The sequence below is a fragment of the Pezoporus occidentalis genome, unplaced genomic scaffold (genome assembly GCF_034315485.1).
Source record: "Pezoporus occidentalis ecotype Australia unplaced genomic scaffold, CSIRO_AGI_Poc_V1 ctg99, whole genome shotgun sequence".
Classification (NCBI taxonomy): domain Eukaryota; kingdom Metazoa; phylum Chordata; class Aves; order Psittaciformes; family Psittacidae; genus Pezoporus; species Pezoporus occidentalis.
Window position 1 is genome coordinate 2,705,694 of NW_026916358.1, and position 22,051 is coordinate 2,727,744.

Below are 22,051 nucleotides of genomic sequence, written 5' to 3' on the forward strand. Positions count from 1 at the left end.
TGACTGAACGCAGTGATATGCTAAGATCCAACTTAACAGTACATGATCAAAATCTCAGCAAATGGCCTTGTAGTGCAGTAAAGTTAAGATACAGAGGATAAACTGTAGATACAATTTTTAAGATGTTTCTTCTACCCGATATAACCAGTTTTGTATTATTATAATATTACATTGACAGAACATATCACAATACATTTTCAAATAAGTTTGAAAGTATGATCTCAGTGGGCAGAACAAATATAATGCATGGATATTTATAAAATATGGTTAGCATTAGCTAAGTGAAGTAATTAAGACCATACTATGCAAGACTTAAGGCAAGTTCTATTTCCCCCTTTTTGCACCTTGCCTTCTCACAAAACAAGCAAGTTACACAAACGCTAATAAATAAGTTTCTGAGAGATAGATATCTTTCAGAAACTTTTAGGACAGGACACTCAAAGGTATACAAAACACAAAAAGAAAAGTATCTGTTCATGTTAGTAAAAGGAAGACAACAATCCTAACAAAGCAGCAAGGCAAATCTTGGCCCTTTATTTTCATCAGGCTTCTAGAATTTGAAAAGCCAGTAACATGGCCCTTCTGGTGACAGAAGACTATCTGTTATCCCTAATGATGTTAGCAAGGTGCAAAACATAGCAACCTTAGCTTTGGGTTTTGGGTTCCATTTTAAGTCTCTTGACCTGTGGAATGTGTGGGTGACAGGCTGGTCCCTTCTCAAAACTTTGCATTGGCAATTATTTTTTCTCATTAAAACCTGTCTGCTGTTCTCTTTTGCTAGTACCTTCCTCCATCTTTAAGATACTGAAGTAATTTTTGCTGCCTCGGGTTCTGGTTCACCTGTCAATGATCTGGTCATTCTCAAAAGAAGCATTCTGAATACTATTGCATCACCTCACCATTTTACTACAGTTTAACCAAGAATGTGCACCACTTTCCTCTCCTTTTCATGGGATTTTTGCCATGACTCTACAAAGTCTTACCTTCCCACAGGATAGGGCAGATAGTGCCCAGGATCACCGCCTCCTGTGTCAATCAGGCTTCTAGTCTGTCTTCTCAACCATTCACCCATGTCCCTATATGACTTACTGCATGGAACTATAAGAAAGCTAGACAGGATGGATTTTTTTGGGAGAGTGCTTTTGCATTGCCTTCCTTGCACATATCTGCAGTCCCACACAATAATCCATATTTTTGTTTCTTATGTATGAGAAATATCCATAAGCAAATAACAATCACTATCATCACCTTCTTTGAGGGTATCGGTGTTGTGTAGGTGAACCAAGAGAGAAAGCTTATTGTAAAGTAACGGGGGTTCTTTTCAAATCAAGTAAAAACTATGTTGAAACATCCCACAATTGAGAATATTTGCAGGGATGATTACCTCTTTACTTCACGATATTCAATATACTGCTCACTTCTGTCAGTAGGAGCTACTTTCTGAGGGAACACTACCAAGTGGAAGAAAATCTCCTGTGGCATAGGCATGAATTTTGATACAAAATGAGTGATTAGAAAACATCTTTCAGCTGGTGTAGAAAACACAGATTTGCAAGAAATGAACCTTGAACACAAACAGAATTATTTGGTTAACATCCCTTCTACCCATTGTGTGGTTCATGGTTATCTTGTGTCTGCAGAAATTCATCAGCACTGGAAAATTTTGCCAAAGCTAAGATCATGTCAGGACCTTGGCAGAAATCTATTACTTGCTCATGCATTTGAGTCCAGACAACAGTTCCTCATTTGCTCACAAAAATTTTCCTGATTTATCTATCACCCCTGGAGTCTTTCAGATTTTAGGAAAGTTCTCACACAAATTTGGATGTGGAAAAGAGATCTTAATGACAAATGTACATACTCCTGAAGAGCTACGACACAACTTTAGCTTGTAATTCTCTGTTCTAGGAGGAATTTTTATTAAATTTCATATGTGAATGTCACAGTTTAGAGCCATTTATAAAATCTGTGAGTCTTGCAACTGGCTCTGAACATTAGTGTGCTTGAGGGGACCCATGACAATCATGTGATCTCAAAGTGGCATCTTGGAAAAGCATTTTTTAGTCTCCTTTTTCTCCCTATAGATCCTGAAAAATATGAAAATCTATGTGATCTGTTTCTCATACAAAGAGTTGAAAATTCAGCTATGGATCAAAGATTAGAGCATATGCCTATTATTGCGGCTGCCAGTTAACAGATCCAAATATTTAACTCTTTAAAGAAATAGAGGGTCAGCAGCTTTCTGAATAATTGTTTCCAGACAGTCTTCTGTTGGTTGGATTTCTCTATCACATTCAACTTCAATTGCTGCTGTAATTTATCTCCTCTCTACAGACTAACTTTACTAAATTCACATGTTAGTATTAGAGTCACTTGTGCTTAGACAAATTCAGAGCATGCTTCATTATCATTGATTGTTTTTTATGGTGCCTCACAGATTAAATGAGAAAAAACAGTGCCATCCCAAGACCTGTAGACCTTTTGTTGTGCTAGGAAGTGTGTAGAGGAAGAAACCAGGCCAGAAATAACAGAAAAATAAATGAAGGTACGTACTAACTTTTTTGTAAGCTTATCTTCACTTGGGTGTCAACAGTCAGAAGCGGGGAGTTTTGCTGACAGCCACAGTTGCCAGCATAATGCTGTGTTGTGAGTGTACGCTTCACGCTTCTTCTGCGTTGCACTTCCTCGTCTTTCAGTCTTGTCTTCATGAAGAAAAGTACTTTAGAGGTGGTTTGACTGTGTCCTTTGTCCCACTCTGGTGGGCAATACCTCACCTTCAAGGCCCCCAAAGAAAGGACTTTGTGTTGGAGGCAGCAGAACCAGCCACACCTTCAGTGCTTCCTCCTGGAGAGTCACTAGCCACTGTCTACCATATGCTCTAGTGCTGTGTCAGTCTGTCTGCTTCACCAACCTCCTTCCATCTCAGTGCAGTTGCAAACCAACCAGTCATTATCTAAAATGATAGCAAAAATGGTGGATGGATTTTACTTTTAGCTGATTTTAAGCTGAAAAATAAAAAACATCGCAACTCTATGCATATTCCAAATTTAGTAAGGGTTATTTAGTACCAGCAGGCCCTACTTCATCAAATGACCAAGCCTCAAGTTCAGTATTTTCCTCAACAGGCACTTGATTTTAGTGAAAAGAGCAATGTTTGAATTTGAAATAAAAAAGGCCAAGGAGACAAAGTGGTAAAGGACACACTCTAGACCTTTAGCATCTCCTCAGAAGGAATGATAAACAACTCTCTTTGGCCAAGTCTACTTTCCTACACCTTTCTGAAGAGAAGTAATAGAGAGTGATATTTATTATGTGTTGGGATGAAGGCGGGGAATGTTTTCCACCATTTAAAAAAATAAAATCCAGAATTTATGGGAGTTTGAAAAGCAATTTCCTTTTAAGGTGCAAATTCTTAATTTGCCACATAAAAGTACAGGAATTAAGTGCTAAATCCTTCTTTGCCAGTGAGACCTGTGAAAGGAGGTATGAAAAAGGAGTTACTGTTAGGTTTCTATTCATGTATCCTGAAAGCCAATGTATGCAAAAGTGCACTGAAACAGCCCTGATTTTTTCAAAGCCTTCCTGCTGTTCTGACTGACTTTTAAAAAATGAACCCTTGTCTGGTTTTATTTGTGTGGTGGGTTCTGATTTTGTTCTGCCTGTACTGTATCACTTTTCTCTCCTCACCATTAATCTTCCACGAATGTTCCCCAGGGCACAGTTCTCCCTTTTCTGCATGGAGAGTTTCTATTGAAATTAATGGACATTCTTCTCATGGGTGGAGGGAAGAATACACCCTCATATCAGCCTTGCAGCAAAAGAAGATTATTCATTGAAAGGAAGCGTTAGTCTCACTCCTCAAAGCCCAAGGTCTAGCCGGACAGATTATAGTAGGAGATCCCAACAGGAGGTCTGGTACAGAAGTGAGAATTACTTATGCAAATGAAAACAAAAGCTAGAACAGAAAACTTTTTAAATGTTGGAACAAAATCCCATGGAAAATCAGTGGTTGTACTCTGTGATGAAGTGCACTGTCCCAGACCTAATTTTAGGGAAGATACATTCACTGGAATACGATGTGGTGAAGATATCCATAAGTAACCTGCAGAAGCAGGCATGGTCATGAGACCAGCACGGCACCAAAGACTAGTTTGATCTGTAAAGAGGTGTTGCAGATTGGCCAGGGGTGCTGGGCCTCTCAAATAAGGGTATATTGTGCTGTGCAGATGTATCACCTCATTTGGAACCTGGGCTCGGGATCTCAGGCATCTTTAACACAGTCGTCCATTACACAATATAGACATGCTAATAAGTCTTATACCCCTTAGAGGCTTAAATAGAAAAGTCTTATGTTCCTTCACAGAGAACCCTTTAATGAATTAAAGAGGGTGTTGACAACCTTCAAGCGGAACTGCATAAATTCTCATAGGAAGGATAGTAGCTGCAATGTGAGGTCTTGAAGCAGGAGGATGACCTTCTAAAACATACTACTGTATCTAAGTTTAGTAAAACAAACACACTATATTTAAGTAGACTATGGAAAGGTAAATACACTCCAGGAGTGGCCCCGAGCAGTTTATGCTACAGTAATGCTACTGTCATGTTTTGAATAGATCATTACTGTAGATACTATAATCAAGGTGAGGAGATGATAGAATTTAATATACATAGGAGAAAGTTAAGGGATAAAAACCCCTCCTTCCTCAAAGGCATTTTCAAGAATGAATCTCTCCTCCACCTTGTACTTCAAAGAAAAAACAAGCTTCTCTAAAGAAGCATTACATGGATGTGTTAGGCTACTCCAATATTTTTAATTCTTTGAGATATTTCATGGAGGAGTCCTATTTGCAAGGATGTCTCCTTCCGCTGTGCCCCTTTGCTTTTCTTGATGCCTTGTTTTATGTAGTGCTGGAAAGGGTGATAAAAGTTGCAGAAACACAGAGGTGGCCAAGTAGGGATTTCTTGTGTATTTACAGTTTGTGAAACCATGATTGTTGTATAATTAACATGCCAGTTACCCTTGGATTTTCAGTTTCAGCAACCAATGTGTTTTTAATGTTTAAATTTGATTTAAGAATCTCTGGCAAACCTCTGCTATTCATTGGTGCATATTTGTATTTTGGTTGAAGATTATACACATATCTATCAAAATGATTGCTTTAAACAGTGCTCTGTCTGCTCCTTACACCAAACCTGGAACGCGTGCTGTAAGATTAGCCTTGTCAAATTTACTTAAAGTGACCAGGCAAATACCTACAACTAATTTTGTTATAGGCAAAATTAACTAATGCTCTTTTTCATGGTAAGGTGCTGTAATGATTTTATATAACAGTCAAACTATTTAAATACTAATGCTGCCTTCATGCTGTAATCACCATTCCAGTCAGATGTCATTTTTAGTAGCCTATAGGGAATTCCATCCCTTAATTATTCTTCAATACACAAACCAAGCATTCTTTAATTGGTGTAAATTGAACAGTGTTCTAACGCAAACAAGGAGAGGACAAACTAATCAATGATTCTGTGCATGTCTATTGGAAAGCTATTGCCATTAGATCAAGTAACAAATCCTCTACTCCATTAGCTTCAGTGGAATGATGGGGAAAAAATACTGCTAATGCTACTTCTTGTTATCAATCAGTAGAGGAAAGTGTGTAGGAAATCCTATAGCGGAACTCCATCTTTTCTTGAAAGTGCTCATAATAATTTAAAATATGAAGATATTCTGACTTCAGAGTCTGCAGTCATATGTCTTTGATGGGGGTTTGTCTGGAAACAATGTGTTGTTATCCTTGGCTGCCTCTGTTGTGTGGCCTGGGTTTTACTTTGCTCTTTTAAATAACTCTTGAATGATAACATAACTTTTTTCAAGTTGTCAGGAAATTTTTGGTGAATTTTCTGGCTCTCTCAGGCTATGCTCCATATATTCATATGTATTCACTACTGCAGCACAACATAAATTGGGTGGCTCTCCCGTCTCTTTTTTTAATACAATCTGGAATAAAGGTGCTGTATTTAAGAAATAGATGAAAAATCCTTCTCATAAATGTGTCATACTCACTTTTCATTCTTGTCTCTTTTTATCAGTTCTCTAAAACTGATTATTTATCACTGGAGAGGGAAGAAAAAAAATGTAAAAGGCCCATTACAAACCTCTGGCCCAGATCTGCCAGTCTTACAGTTTTAGTTAGTGTGGAAAGTGAAACTCTTCTGGAAAGAAATATACTGGCTATGGATGTTCACTTTTTAATCTATTTGTTTTTGATATAATATGCTATTTACTGTTTAAGGACCTTTCATGTTGGTTTAAATTGAAGTTTTTAAAACCAGTCTAGCATAAAAAGCTCTAAGTGACATAGACTCAGTAGAGAAATACTGCATCTTCTACAGATAGCCTTTGTTCATCACATTACAGTTGAAAGAATTGTAGAACAGGCTCGGTAGATAACCCACCTTCTTAAAACAAGAGGGTTTCTAATTTTCACACGTGCTAATCACAGCCACATTAGTTCACTCTGTGTACCAGACCCCTCAGGGCTGGCTCTAGGTTTTGCTGTGAAGTCACATGTGTGGGCCCTGAGGCACTTTTCCATGATGCCTGCAGCTGAAGAGTGTGAGATTTGGGTTCCTTCCTTCCTTCCTTCCTTCCTTCCTTCCTTCCTTCCTTCCTTCCTTCCTTCCTTCCTTCCTTCCTTCCTTCCTTCCTTCCTTCCTTCCTTCCTTCCTTCCTTCCTTCCTTCCTTCCTTCCTTCCTTCCTTCCTTCCTTCCTTCCTTCCTTCCTTCCTTCCTTCCTTCCTTCCTTCCTTCCTTCCTTCCTTCCTTCCTTCCTTCCTTCCTTCCTTCCTTCCTTCCTTCCTTCCTTCCTTCCTTCCTTCCTTCCTTCCTTCCTTCCTTCCTTCCTTCCTTCCTTCCTTCCTTCCTTCCTTCCTTCCTTCCTTCCTTCCTTCCTTCCTTCCTTCCTTCCTTCCTTCCTTCCTTCCTTCCTTCCTTCCTTCCTCCCTCCCTCCCTCCCTCCCTCCCTTCCTTCCTTCTCTCTCTCTTTCTCTCTCTCTTTCTCTCTTTCTCTCTCTCTTTCTCTCTTTCTCTTTTTCTCACTTTCTCTCTTTCTCTCTCTTTCTCTCTTTCTCTCTTTCTTTCTTTCTCTCTCTCTTTCTCTCTCTCTTTTTTTCTTTCTTTTTCTTTCTTTCTTCCTTTCTTCCTTTCTTCCTTTCTTTCTTCCTTTCTTTGTTTTGTTTTGTTTTCCGTTTTTGCCAGTTAGGATTCTCTAACTGGCTCTGTTGTCATGGGTGGCTGGCTTGGGCAGTAAGGAAGAGAGCAGCACTAAAGTAATTGCTCTCTCTGTTTCATACTTATTTGTGATGAGGATGAAGATGCTGCAGTATGTGTTTTCTGAGGAAAAAGGAGCTGCTCCCCTTGCCTACTTTCCCAAACCAGTGTACTTGAATTTGAAGTAATGAATTCCCCTCTGTTTCCCTGATTTTGCTTCTTTGCTGGTTGGCTCTTGTTTATGGTTATATTATTCCTCAAAAATGTAGGGTCCAATCTGATGTAAGGCATCTTCTCTCTGTTACACTTCAGCATCCTCAGTAATAGTTATAAAATTGATGCTGATGCCAGCAATTGGCTATGACGCTTACAGTGGGTTTTATTGAGTGCTGAAGGGGCTTTTCATGAGTGATAAGCTCCTTCTTTGCTCCTTACTCTGCTGAGAGCATGTTCTGAAAGGCAGGGGGTGCTTTGGAGTCTGTGTCTGCTTCTTTCTTTTTGGAGATTTGGACCCTGAAACAAAGCGACGTCAAGCACCTAGGGCCCAAGAGGCTGGGAGGCACCCAAAGAAAGCTCTTGGGCCTGCTGTTTGTTTCAGGTGGGATGCATACTTCGAGATGACAACACACAGCCTGTGGAGTCTGCCTCTGCCATGTTATATAAAATAGAGACCTTTTACATTGCCATACTATGATGATGAAAAATCTTTAACAAAGCAGAATGTTAGATCAGACTTTTTCCTTTTTTTTTTTATCCAGAAGCTTATAAAGTCAAACTTATTTGTAAAGCTTGTGAATTCCACTTATTTAAAAAGACAGTTCTTGAACCACTGTTTACATGCACAGGATCAAATCTTACTGGAGTTGAAACCACATAAAAGAAGAGTTAGTCCAACTTCAAAACTGTATTTGGGATCCAAATGACACCACTGGGAGGGTTTAGCATAACAAGTTTACCCAAAGTTGGAAACAACCATTTGCAGTGGTATGTCAAATGTGGCTTAGGTTATAAGAAAAGGTTAAGATTTGTCATCCGATATTTATGAAAAACAAAGCAAGGCATTCTTAACTTTGGTTTCTCATTCAAAGAAAAGTCCCAGATTGCTAGCAACATTTCAGTAGAATAATTTCTTAATCACCTTTATATTCTTAGGCATATCTGGCCTTTAAAGTCCATATTAAAACTCCCAACTGATTTCCCTGGGATTTTGTCCTTCAGAATGTATGACAGGAAGAACAAATACTTGCCAGGCCTGGGCCATTGCCTGGCAATCTCAAGGGAATGCCCTTCTGATCCTCACAAGGCAATCCTCAGTCACTATTTTACAGGATGAGGAAAATCCCCCTGTTCCCAAGGATGACAGAACGAGAGAGACTGCATGAGGTGGGATGTATTGTTCCCTGTTTGAGACAAAGAGAATGATAGCAGATGAGCAGCCAAGAGAAAGGAAGTCAGCAGAAGGCTTTTGTAAAGCAGCTAGAATATTTATTGTTGTTGCTTCAATGTAAACAAATACAAATACATTAATAAAATATCATGAAATGTCCTAATTTCAGAGTGTGACAGTATTTTAAAATTCCTTCTAGTTTGGTATGTACTTTAATGTTTTTGCAGATGACTCCGGAGATCACTTGGATTTGAAGGATTTATTTTTTAGACAATATGACCTATGAGACATTTATTAGGTTTTTCAAATTTAAGAGTGAAGGGCTCTATTAATGTGTTGGGGTTTTTTTTGTTTGTTTGCTTGCTTTTCTTTTATTTGCCAAATAAACAGATACTACCTGGAAGAAATAATCATTCTCACTTAAACTTTCATTATTCCAGTTCTGCTCTGTGTACCTTTGTCAAATTGCTATTATACCAACTTCGGGCCAGAATCTGAGATTGCTTTGCCTCATACCTCTCTGCTTGGTCACACTCACAGTGACTTTGATCCTACAAGATGTTGAATAAACCACAAATTCCATTATAAAGTTCTGTCATATTGACTTCCTTTTTTTTTTTTAATAATATTTAATGCCAACTTACTGATTACTGAAAGTTCTATTTATTTATTTTATTTTAGTAAGCTCACTGTTGATGATGCAGACCATTCTATCTATCTGTCCTGTTTCTGCAGATAAATGCCATCTGCAAGTGCTCTCCCTAATGGCAGCTGTGCTAGGCATTCATAGTGTGTTTCTTGTCCTTGATTAATTTTGAAGTTTATTTTTTACTACCACAAATGTAGGAGTTCCATCAGCTTCTTAAAGTCAGTTAAAAATATCAACATAGTAACTGCTAAGGGATTGCTTTCAGCCAGAACCTATGTTCACATTATTTTGGAAAGCTGTTTGCTCAGTTTATTCTCAATGGTCTTCAGTGAGGGGAACTCCAGATACTCCACAGACAATCCCTCTGCAGCTTCAATATCTTCACTGTGAGAAAGTCTTTGCCAACATCAGACCCGAATCTCCTTTGTTTCAATGTAGGGTTGTTACCTTCTGTCATTTCACTGTAGACCTGAAACGTAAACTCTTCCCTGCCTCTTTGCAGAAGGCTCTTTCACATTTGAAGTCTTTGTTATTATGTCCACTCATTCTCTTCTTCTTGAGAAGAAATCACCCCAGTTCAGGTTTCTTGCAGGTCATGTTTCCCAAACTTCTGATCATTCCCATTCCTCTCCTACGGACTGTCTTGAAGACATCTTTCTTCAAATGTGGTGCTTTAACAGGGCCCATGCCAGTGCTCAGCTGACCTGCATGAACATTGCCTGTATCTTACAAAAGAAATTCTGTCTGTACAGCTACTAACAGCTTAGCCCTCCCATATCCAGCTATATGTGATTTTCTCTCCCACAGCTCTGGGGAAAAAAACATTATCCCATATTCAAAATGAAGCTTCAGTCTTGTGTTGCCAGCTCCTAACTGGTGAAGCCTTCTTCAAATGTTGCTTAAGATGGAAAGAGTGTCTCAGGCATAATTGGAGGAGACTGGAAACCAAGCTTTTTCTGTGTAGGTGAGACACGTAATTTTGGCTCCATACAATTCTCTTTTTGGTTTTCATTCCAAAATGAAAATCTCCTGAAAAAGCAATGTTTAGTTTTATCTTTCTGTTATTTTTTCCTGGATTTATTTTCCCCTCACATAATTATTTAAAATATTAATTTAACTAGAAGGTGCAAAAGTAGAATTTTGCACAAAAGATGAACAAAAAGAATCTTGACTTTTAATTTTCTTTATTGTTATTCCATTCAAAGCATCTTGCATAGCTAAGCATGTTAAATATGGCTTGTCATGATCTGTTTAAAGTTTCATCTTAAGGTCAGTAAAAATTTTGTAAGAAAACTCTCACACAATTCAAGAGTGGATGCTTTCCTCCCTGGCTTGAATCAATTAAGCAAGTGAACTGTTAGGAAATTCTAATGTAAGTCTGTCAATTATGTAAATTCATTCAGATTTTATATCAGACTAGTTTGTTTACAGCTGCATATTTTTACTGTTTTCTAAAATATTGCATGATTTCAATCACAGAAAACTTAGACTTAGGGGCCTCACTCCCTTAAAGTCAACAGAAAGCTCCCTTGAGCTTCCTTTGGGAAGGACTGAGCCTTTAATCTGTGTTTGTTTAATAATAAAGTCCCTGAGATAGACAGATAGGCTTGTAGATAGGTTTCTTTGAGCCACACTTGTAGCAATATTAAGCATGTTTTTCTTTCTGATGTACCCTGGTTTCTTAGATTGCTTAAGCAGGTACTAATGACTGTTACTATGGTCTGCCCCCAGCCTTCTGGTTTGCCTTTCTGTCCCTAACCCATGAAGATAAAGAAATATTTTGCAGTAGAAGTGTGAAAATATGTATATTTTTAAATGAGTAGTTCATCATTACTCTGCTGTTTTCTTATTCCACTAAATGGCATCACACACGATAATTTCTGAACAAACATTTGCAGTCAATATTTGCTAAAAAAAGTCCACTCAACCTAGTAAATAAAGTATTAGAAAACATAATGTTTTCTTTTATCCAGCTAAATCCATTAGACTTTAAAACAAGTAGAAACTAAAGACAAAGGGAATTTCTTAAAATACGAAGGCCTGTAGCACATTTGCATTTTGAAATTAATTGCTGACCTAATTATTTGTCAGTAGTAGGATAAGTTAATCACATATAACTTCCAGTAAAACTTCTAAACACCCGCAGGATTTTTTCCCCCAGAGTAAATTGTCATAGTGGTCCAGTTTGACAATCCATTCTCACTGTCATCTTGTGACCAAAGGAAGACTATCTGGGAAATGGTACCATATGGAGACACAAGAGAGAGTGAAATACTTAGATCTCCTGTACAAAGGCATGATAAGCTAGCAGTCACCAGAGGAAGTCAGGAACGACAAAGCTTTGAAAAAAGAAATACCCTGCCTTTCAAATCCATTTAGATTTATTTTTATACTGTCTCTAATTTGGACTAGAATACTCTGACATTAAATATGTATATAAAATAGAAAGCAAAAGTATTGTGTAATGTTTCATTTCTAGTGTATCTGTGGATCTGCAATTAATACTTAGCATCAGTTTGATGGAAAGGCCTGTATTTAGACTAGACTAGGACCTTTTCTTCATGTTAGGGAAACCAACTGTGTTATCCACAAGTAATATGTCACAACCAACCACTTCATGACATGAGGCTAAGGTTGCACAGTATTATTTCAAAAAGCACTCAGAAACTGAATCTCAAGGAAATATCAAGTAATGTGACCAATGCATTATTTTCAAATGACATACTTAGACATTTGAGTTAGAAATACCTCATCAGTAGTAGTATGAACTACTTCATTGCTTCTATTATTACAGTACTGCCTCTCCCCTGTCATCTGCTGGCAATGGCAACCCACAGTAAAGGATGTTTTTCTGATCATTTTGCACTCATTAAATACAGCTGTCACAAAGCGGATGCGAGAATGCATACAAAACTTTTATGCCATGTCAAAATAAAGCAGAAACATTTTAAAAAGATCTGAAACCTTTGAAGCTTTTTCTTGAGAAATATTGAAATATTGCTTTTTGTTGTTGTTTCCAACAATTGAAATTGTTGCTCTACGACACGCATTAAAACTCACTGCAGAACAAAACATCATCCATCAAAATTAAAGAAAAAGGAGAAAAAATGGAGAAGACATAAAAACAAACGAATCTCTCAGAAGCAGAAAATGTTTGGTTTCTGGGTCTGAAGTTCTGGTTCATCACCTGGTTTTTGGGTCTGAACACACATTGAGTTCCAAAATCTCAAGTGAGCTGACATTTACTTCTGGGCCATGGATGAAATCTTGCCCCATAAAGCTTCCAGCTGAGTGAAAACATCTTCCCCAAGTTCACCATTCTGAGAAACGGCTCCCTTTCAGACTAAGCAGCAGTAAATTCTGTAGTTGTTTGACATTCTTGCTATAAAAAAAAATATTTAAAAGGGCAGCATAAATGACCCCAAAGCAATTCTGTAACCAGTGTGAACACAGAATCTCATGAGTAGCATTAGTTCATATTCTTGGCTGTATGCAAGTGTGTTCTGAAGAACTGTAACATCCAAGGGGACCTGTTGAAGGCTTTGATCACCCTCAACTGGAAGAGGGTTGTAATTTTCACCTGTCTCGAACCTCCCCATTTCAGGTTTGCATGATTACTTTAAAAACAAATGGTTAACTTTAAAGCATCTTGAGCTGATTACCATCCTGGAACAGTGGAGCAGAGCCCTTGAGCAAACATACTCTGTATCAAAAGATACAGATTTTTCAAATGGCACCCACCTTGTGGGTAAAATAGCTTCTCACAAGAACAAACTCAAGATATTCTGGTTGTGTGACCTTAAGCTTTAATCAAGGGACTTTAAAGACTGAGCCACACAGGTATAAATCTACTACTTTTATTACTTGCAGTTACTCATTTAGCAAAATAGCAGAAACTCCATTATCTTGTTGCAAGTCCTACCTTCTGCCTCTCCTGAAGATACGGGCTGGGGCCGATTATGTGATTTACTTGTTGTGGGCTTTACATTCCCTTTTAATTTTTAATTTGCAATTTTTGTGTGTGCAAACAGTGATGGGAAAAATATGCAAGTGCATGCATGTGTATGCATGTGTGTGGGTATAAACATACCCTTAACACATACCTGAGAAGTGCTTCATGCTCACAATCATGTCAGCAGTAGGATGCAGCAGGGATGCTGGGAAAGGAGGCCCTTGAAAGCCATGGCTGGGCTGGAGCAGCCCCAGGCTGTCTCCTTCCCCCTGCAAAGTGCAAGTATGTGATGGCCAAAGGGAGACAAGTTCTAGCATCCATGCACTTGGCACCCATGCAATGCAAGCTGCTTTCATTATGGAAAGCTAAGTGTGTCTCTGTGAGATATGGTGACACTACAACTGTTGTGTGGAGATATACGCAGCTGTCTCTCTCTCTCTCTGACTGGCTTGTTCCTGATGCAACTGTTTCCTGCCCCCTTCATTTCTCTTTTTGGTTGCCTTATGCATTGCTCTTTACTTTTGTTGAAGGTGTCTTTCCTGAAATGAAAGAAGGAAAAAAATTATCCCTGGCTTTGGGAAAAAGAGAAAGACAGCATGAAGCTTACTCCAAGAGTGTATTCACCTAGAGCAGCAGTTTTTATTAATGGGTATAGCAAAAGTATGATAGAATTTGTGGGTGAGAATATTAACACTGGGAAGAGCATTCCTGATCTCTCATTTATCTTTACTACCTACCACTCCCATTCACTGCTCAACCTCTCAAAGCTCAGTCCACCTGAGTCCCCTGCTAGCTTCTACTTCCCAGACTGCAGAAAACTTTGCAGGGAGTGGTTTAGCAAAACTATGAATCTCAGGACACTATGTAATCTAATCTCAGCTACGGCTGTAGGGTCAAGTCACTTTAGGACTTAACTGGGTGGGGATGAATCACAGTGGAGTGTCCAGTGGGAGAAAATACAGCCAGAAGAATCTCAGCACGTAGGTTGTGGATGACTATGAACAGAAATTAAAGATGAAGAATTTGGCACACCATACAGAGAAGAAAGAGGTGAGCAAGAATTCAGTTAAAGGGCAGAGGTAGTGAAAAGGAAGATAGAAGAAGAGAAGAAAAGCAGAAACATGAAAAATATGCGAAAGAGAGGGGGAGATGCAGTGGAGATAAGGAGAAAAGGATTGGTAAAGCAGTAGAATGGAAAGAAGGATGCTGCCCTTAATGAAGGGCAGTACATGCAGTGAAAAAAAACTTTTGGGGAAAGTTGAGAGAAAGGGGAGACAAAAAAATGTCACGAAACATCTACAGGTAACATCCAGCTCCCCTTGCACGCATCCACCTCTTCTCACTGGTCCACAGAGTGCGACTTCTCTCGTAGTGCTAAAGCCCTCCTGGCCTTGGGCCAGCTAGAGCATCCTGCTGATGCCCTGGCTGATGCCTTGGCTGCTCCTGGCCCTCCCTACTGGGACCTGTGCTCCTCACTATTGTCATCTCATGCCAGACCAGCACATTTGAGTGTCTGGCCAGCTCCTGTCTTATAGCTTTCAAAAGTAATTTTCAGACTGGACCATAATCTCAAAATCTGCCCAAGAGGGCATGGTATAATCCCAGCTCTATTTTAAAGGTCAAGTCCTGCAGGTTTTGGTCAGTTTTGACACATTCATACCTTCCAGTGATTTCAAAAAGCCACTGACCTAGATAAAGGGAGGGCAGAACTGGGGCCACAGTCAGATTTCCAGTATATAAAGTGACTTCATTTTTATGTAGCTTCACTGTACCTGTTGTAAGGTTTCACTGTTCTGTTTCTCTCATTGAAATACATGGAAGGATCTGTACATCAAATACACAAAAGATTTGACTTTTAATTCCTGCCGTGTATTTTGGTAAGAGGAATTAAATGTCAAAACACAAAAGCAATTATACACTTAATGGTAAAAAACATATAATCAAGTCATTTTTTTTATTTTCAAATTGCGGGGATTGAAGTAAAAGGGCAAAAGGGTCTTACTTTGACATTATGTGAGATGGAAAGGCACATTTGTATCCTTTTGTACCTTTTACAAAATGAATATGCCTGTAATCAGACTCATTCATTTTGAAAAGGAGATTGTGCTTTAGATCTATGGCATATTTGTGAGGGTGTTGAGAAAGTATCTAAGTAAAATGTGCCATAGGAAATCAACTAGGGAAATGCAGTTATTCTTCATGATGATATACCACTAGTTTGGCATAACACTTGAGGTGAAACAAAGCCTTGCTGGTATGGGAGAGTCATCGCTGCATATTTTACCTACCATCATTACAGAAAGGTAGGCAAATTTTTCTAGCTCTGGAAGTCCCCAAGCTCCTAATTGCTGGAGGCTGGGAGAGTGGTCTGGGGCACCCTGCTATGAGGTTGCCCTATTCTCCTCTTCTGTAAGCAGCTGCTGGTGCTACTGTTGGTGTTAAGACATAGGTACACAGGTTCTTAGATCTGCCTTTGTTAGGACAATATTTATGTTCCTTTTCTCTATGTACCTAGCAAATTTAAAGGGGGAAGAAAGCAAAGTTGTGCTGATGCCTCTATATTTCTATATTGGAAACTAGTGGCTAGTTGATAGTGTATCTGTACAATCCCTAGTGTGGTGAACCACTGCTCCTACTGCTAGGGTGGTAGGCACCTGTACATTACATGTGGGCACTATATATTTCACAGGGCATGGGTCATGTGGCGTTATGTCCCACAAGTCCTAGTGAGCTGGTCCTCCAGACTGGACACAAGACAGGGTGTATCACAGTCTCTCTGGCCTAAGTGTGTGGTTCTCCTTCCCAGAGGCTGGGGATGACTTACATATTTGTAGACTGATCTATCATTTCCTTATTACAAGCCCCTCTGTAGTTGAGACAGACTGAAGGTACAGGAATGGACTTCTATGAACTTAGAGACATCATAGTCCTGGCATGGCACCTTTTCCACTTCTACAGTGGTTTATGGGGGAATAGAAGTCCTACTAGTAATAAATACTGCTACGTTACTGCAATATAATTGCTTGTATTCAGCATCAGTCTCTGATCCAGTAGACCAAATTCTCCTTTTTAGTACTTCAAAAATGACAAGCATCTACCAGAAACACACCAGATGTAAGGTGTGGGATCATTCTTCCATCCCTCAGACTAGTGTACACAGATTGCTCCAAATTCTAGGGTGTAATTCCTACTGACAATAATATTGCATTCCTGAAGGCATGCAAAAGGACTAAAAATTAATATGAATGTACCTGCTAAGAAAGTAAACATACGCAGTGGAGTGGCCTTGGCATGAGCTAGAAGAAAGCTCCTAAAGTACAAATCTGAAAAGACAACTTAAAATGACCCAGACCTGTTGGCCCACAGTTTTGTCATTCTAAATAGGAAATATTTCTAACATGGGGTGATTCCCTGTACACATAGACAGTTGGCACTCTGCTTAAAGCTTATCCAGGTAGCCAACTTACAGGGAAGATTTCCTTCAATGGTATTACAGCTGTAACCTGTCCCAGACTAAAAACAGGTTATTTAATATGGAGCTGGGACAAGTAGGATTCTATTTTATTGTAAGCTCTAACTCTTGACTTCTAAAATTCATTTTAACACATTTATTTTTGTATAAATATGTGTTTTCTCACTGCCTCTCATATGACTGCAACATAGAGGTTAAAAAAACCAACAATCCAAACTCACAGCAAAATCCCACATAAAAATAATCAGTTGGGGAAGTATGAAAACACTGGCTAGCTCACCTGGACATCTGCCACTTCTTTATGCCTCTTCATCTGTATAGAGGTCTTAAAACCCCAGAAGATTTTAAGATAGTATTTGTATGGTTTTTATGTCTAAGAAATGGTAAAACATCTATTTTGTGTCCCAAAGCACTATTATATATCTATATGTAGCTTTCACTTTTCGTAGGGGTTATCTGCTAATGTATATTTAGGGGCATTTGGAAATCTAATGCTAAACCATGGCATTTTTCACTTTCTGAATAGAATAAGCTTTTGATAATGTAAGAGGTGAAAAAAGACAAGCTGCTAAATGGTACTTACTGAGAAACAGGATTCTTTTGCAGGGAGAAAGAGCCATCTAACTTTTAAATTTCACTTGCAGGCTTACAATTTTATTAAAAAAAAAGAAAAGAAAGAATCCTTTTTTTTTAATTTTATTTTTAAAGGTTAATTTCTCTCAGAAATCTCATCGTGTTGAATTTCCCCACAGAGAGAATGCAACGACTGGCAAAGGAAGTCCCTGAAAACAAATTTTTTGATGTGCGTTTTCTGTCACCCCTTACCATCGTGACATACGTTTTCCTGTCACGTAATATACAGTAATTATATGGATTTTCCTCTTTCCAAATAGGAGGAACGCTTCCTTATTTGAACAGAGGGGCCACAGACTACTAGTCAACCTAAAAATCCTGTTAGCATTACATCTCAGCACAAATACAGAATTTGGATCAGTGCCTTGTTAGATCACCGCTATTTCTAGCTCGTTGAGTAAAAAGAGCATTTTTTTGCAGCCTAGTTTGATAAGTAAAAGGTGTCTTTCTCACCTGCGTGCACTCTGAATTGTCACTCTCATTCTTTGTTCCTTTGCATGTGGCTGTTGTCAGCTCCCGAGTCACAGAACCACTTGCAGGAATGGCTCAGGAGAGTTTTGGAAGAAAGGAAAGGGAAAAAAGGAGCTGCATTTTTATTTAACAGGAGAAGGAGAACACAAAGAAAAGAAAGGTGTTCTCAAGAATGTAGCCCGCAGCCTTGTCAGGTAGCATTTCTTCAGATGGTTTTTTTCTCTCCCTTTTTCTACCCCAAGATCTCTCTTCATCATTTTTTTAAACATCTCTTCTGGGACAGGGACATGAAAGTGAATTGTGGGTCAAAGGCAAGAATTAGGGGTTGCCGAGGCTGCTTTCTGATGGCTCTACTTCATCTTTGCGTCCAAGCTTTTGCTGGTTAGCAGGTACTGTGGGTTATCCATTCTAGTCACATCATTTTCTGCTTGATGACAAGCATCACACCTTCATCCATCACATTTACATTTCAAACTGCCACACTGCTCTATTGATTAATTATTTAGCAGCTCTTGGCCACTTACGAATGTTTCTGTGCTCACGTTTCATGGAGAAGGTCCGTTCCTTTTATTTATGTGCAGTTTTGTAAAAAAAATATGTAAAGCTTTTAACATGCACTCATCCTAATAACCCGCGTGTGCATGCCTGTATATATGCATATGTGTGTGCATATTTAGGTGTGTGTGCATGTGTACACTGGTACAATTAGGTACATATAGGGAGCAAAGGCAGGGAATCTGAGCAATAAGCACATGCTCACACTGATAATAGATTTCTGAGTTTTCAGAGCACCAAGCAGCAGACCAATGAGACCTTGCAGGTGTGCTGTCGCTGGGAATTGCATCAGCTACACCACGCTCCCTACAGACTAGTGGGGACCATGCACTTAGTCCTCTGGGTTCTGTCACTTGGAATGAAAACAGGTGGAAGACTTTTGCAGGTGCCTGGTAGTGGCTATATTTCTTCCACATCACAAGCAGGAAAAGGCAGCCTCTGAAGAGGACAGGGGATCTAGTTCCACCTACAGCTCTTCCTGCCCCAGCAAATCACTCCATCTGTCTTTTCCTCTGTTCCCTTTTGCTGAAATAGGGAATTTGGATTTAATATTACAGTCCTTTTGCATGCTTGATTTTATCTGTGATAAAATTCACTGCAGAAAAGAAATATCTCACTTAGTTTCGAAATCTTTGTTTGTAAGAGTGGTGTTTGGCCTTGCTTCTGATCCCTGGGGTGTTCTCAGGCTCTCTGCTTCGGCTGGACACTTTTCTGACCCATCACCACCTCCCTTCCAGCAGTTCCTGTGAGAGCAGTCTGTAATCCTTTGATGTCCCAAGTGGTAGTGTGCTCCAGACTGCTGCCTGATATTCATAACTGCTTGCACAAAGATGCACATCTCTAGAAGGAAAAGCTACAAGGAGAAACCAAGATAAAGTATTTGATGATGGGGAGCGGCATGTTTTCAGGAAAGATTTGGGAAAAATCTGATGTTTGTGACATCACGTACTTATGTTAGATCAGGAAACGATATCATCTTGAATTCTAAAATAAAGTTAGTATTTGGATATGTTTTAATGTTTTCTACTGTTTTGATTTTTTACAAGTTTATTATGGATATAATCCAACAAATGTAAACAGGGTGGTTCTTTTTCTTGTTATTCATTTTCAATAATTTCTGACTTATGCAAAGCTCATTAAATTCAAAGGGAGTATGTACATTAACTTAACGGGCTCTGGATGAGACCCTTGAAAGGAGGGACCACATGGTTCTTATTGCTCCATCTCTTGCATTTTTGCCTTTATCCTTCAAATTGTAAAAGTAAATGTAATAACATTGACTTATTAATGGATGGGATTTGTGCCAGTATTGAATTCATTGTCTGAATGGCGTTAGGCTAGGGCTGGTCAACATTTTTCTGTCAAAATGGTTTATTATAAAGTACATAAGGAACTTGTATAAGGCAAGTGAATGTCTTATTTATATATTTACAGTAAAATATTTCAGCATTCAGGCAATAAACCAAAACCATCTGCTTGGTCTATTAGTGATGGTAGTACACAGAATAACTGACTGGCTCCTTTCTATAGAGACCATTGAAATTAAAGATGAAGTCAGCCTTAGTCCTGACTTGTGGTAGAGGATTCAGATGTTTAGTCAAGTATAATCTCCATCTTTGACAGCAGTTAAAAGGAATATTTAACGTTTGTCTTTTTTTTTGCCATTACTTTCTCTCTGTGTTTGCTTCTCCTCCTCCCTTGTTTAGTCCCTTTCTGTATCTTTTTGAAGAGAACTTTCTGCAAAGTACAGATTCATCTACTGGGGCCTTTTACTGCTATTTCCAAAACTCCTCCACTTCTGGCATTTAATGCCAGCACTTAATGTTGACAAAGGCTATTTTATGCGAACAGACTAGATTTCAGACAGACTGAACTCTCCAGTTTATGTCTATATTTGTCTGTCAGGGCCAGGCCTGAAGAAAGAAAGGATGATGGCCCCTGGGACAAGTGCATTTCCCTTGCCTTGGGTAAAAGAAGGAATGGGAGACAGTGCATATTCCAGACATCCTCCATGTCTTCTTCAAGGTCACTCTTGAGCAGCACTAAAACTTATGTGTGATAAAGAAGACCACTGAATCCCTGCTAGTGACTGAATCAATTTTCTTGCTCTGATACGTAAGGGAGGAAGGGAATGTAGCATGGATGTCCGCAGAGGGGAATAAGCAATGGATAGTCTTTGTAAGAAGTCCTGGCCTCTCAATTTCCAGTATACTATGAATATACAGAAAAAAACTCTTTATTTCTGTTATCCTAAGTGGTTTACACTGAAGTAATGTCTGTATGTGAAATGTCATGGAGGCAGTACTGAGTTATAATCACAATAATTAAAACTTCAAGTAATTTGAAAATCAGCACTTTCACGGTTAAACAAAGGTGATGATGTCTATTACCTCTGTAATTAACAAAGCGTCTTATAAAGTGCACAACTCTGAAAGACACTGCAATTTGCATGAACACTGAAATGCCCAAATCTGGTTTAAGTACAAAAATGAAGGATACAATATGAATCTTTAACTGGTATAACAGAGTGGTTTCTTTCATCAGGAAAATGGCAATACTAGGGCTATGGCAATACTTGCTAAGATCAATGACGTTATTATTTAGACCTCTGCATAACACTTCCACTGTAAGGATCTGAAATTAAAAGACAAGCAAATGAAGCTCCCTCTATAATGTTGTCATTATGAAGTGTCTGAGAATGTGTTTACAAGCCTTTTACATTTTCTAAATTTCATTTGAAATATCCTTCTTTGTAGAATAATAGTGTCTCTGTTACGTACCTATTTACTCATCAATCCTAAAGCTAGGAGCTGATGGTGTCATAGACAATATGGCAGCAAAGCTCTCCACACTTCTCTTTGTTTTTCTGCTTGCTTCATCTCTTCGCATTCACAGTTAACAGGCTTGCTCTGTATTACCCCCCTCCCCCCATGACATAGTAATTAGTTTGCCACAGGTGTGCTTAAATTTATTGTCACAAATAAAAAAGGAAAAATAACACTTCATCTTTTTGGGGGCTTAATGAGATCAGGAAAGAATTTTCATAATTGAAAAATAAAAGAAAGAATCTTTTAGGTAAGACGTTTTATTAAGAAGTGAGAAAAATATAGAGTAGGCACCTTCCAGTGAGCTATTCTGTAATGGCAAACATAACAATAAACAAAACCAATTAGATTATGAATGGACTCCTTACCTTACAAGGATTAAAATATATAAACATAATTCTGAATGCTTGACAGGATTGTAAAGGCTCTAAGTTAGAATTTCTGACTGCATAAATACTACCCAGCACATCCTGCTACTGCAAGTAATGAGAAAGTCCCAAGAAATCATACGAAGGAGAGAAAAAAATGACTAGAACAACAGGTGGTTCTTCATGGAAACAGCACTACTTTACCATTTCAAGAAGAAGCAAACACTCAGCTATTGCTAAGAAGGTGGTCAGTCACACCATCAAAGTTAGCTGGTTTCCACTTTGGTAAAGACGATAATTTTATTCATTAAAGATGAACATCCACTTCTTATTGTCAATCTTTTTCTGTAAAAGAATTATTGTTAATCAATTTTGATATAAATGTCAAAGAAGAAGGCAGCTATATCTTCTGCCCAAGCCTAGTCATTCAGTCAACAGAGAAACCCAGTATAGCATTTTCTGGAGGGGTTAA

The 22,051-nt window shown here is 38.7% G+C and overlaps 1 long non-coding RNA gene across 2 annotated transcripts in view; it reads right to left on the reverse strand.

Annotated features, from left to right (window-relative positions):
* Window positions 1-19,123: 19,123 nt before the first annotated feature.
* Window positions 19,124-22,051, reverse strand: part of LOC134157691 (uncharacterized) — a 160,462-nt gene continuing 157,534 nt past the window's right edge. Inside the window, exons 6-7 of one of the 2 annotated variants that reach the window (XR_009962420.1) lie at window positions 21,167-21,295; window positions 19,124-19,239 (exon numbers count right to left, since the gene is read on the reverse strand). This is a non-coding gene — a long non-coding RNA (uncharacterized LOC134157691). Of the gene's footprint in view, window positions 19,240-21,166; window positions 21,296-21,768; window positions 21,925-22,051 lie in introns of those variants that run through there. The other variant, XR_009962421.1, reaches the window with a different exon arrangement.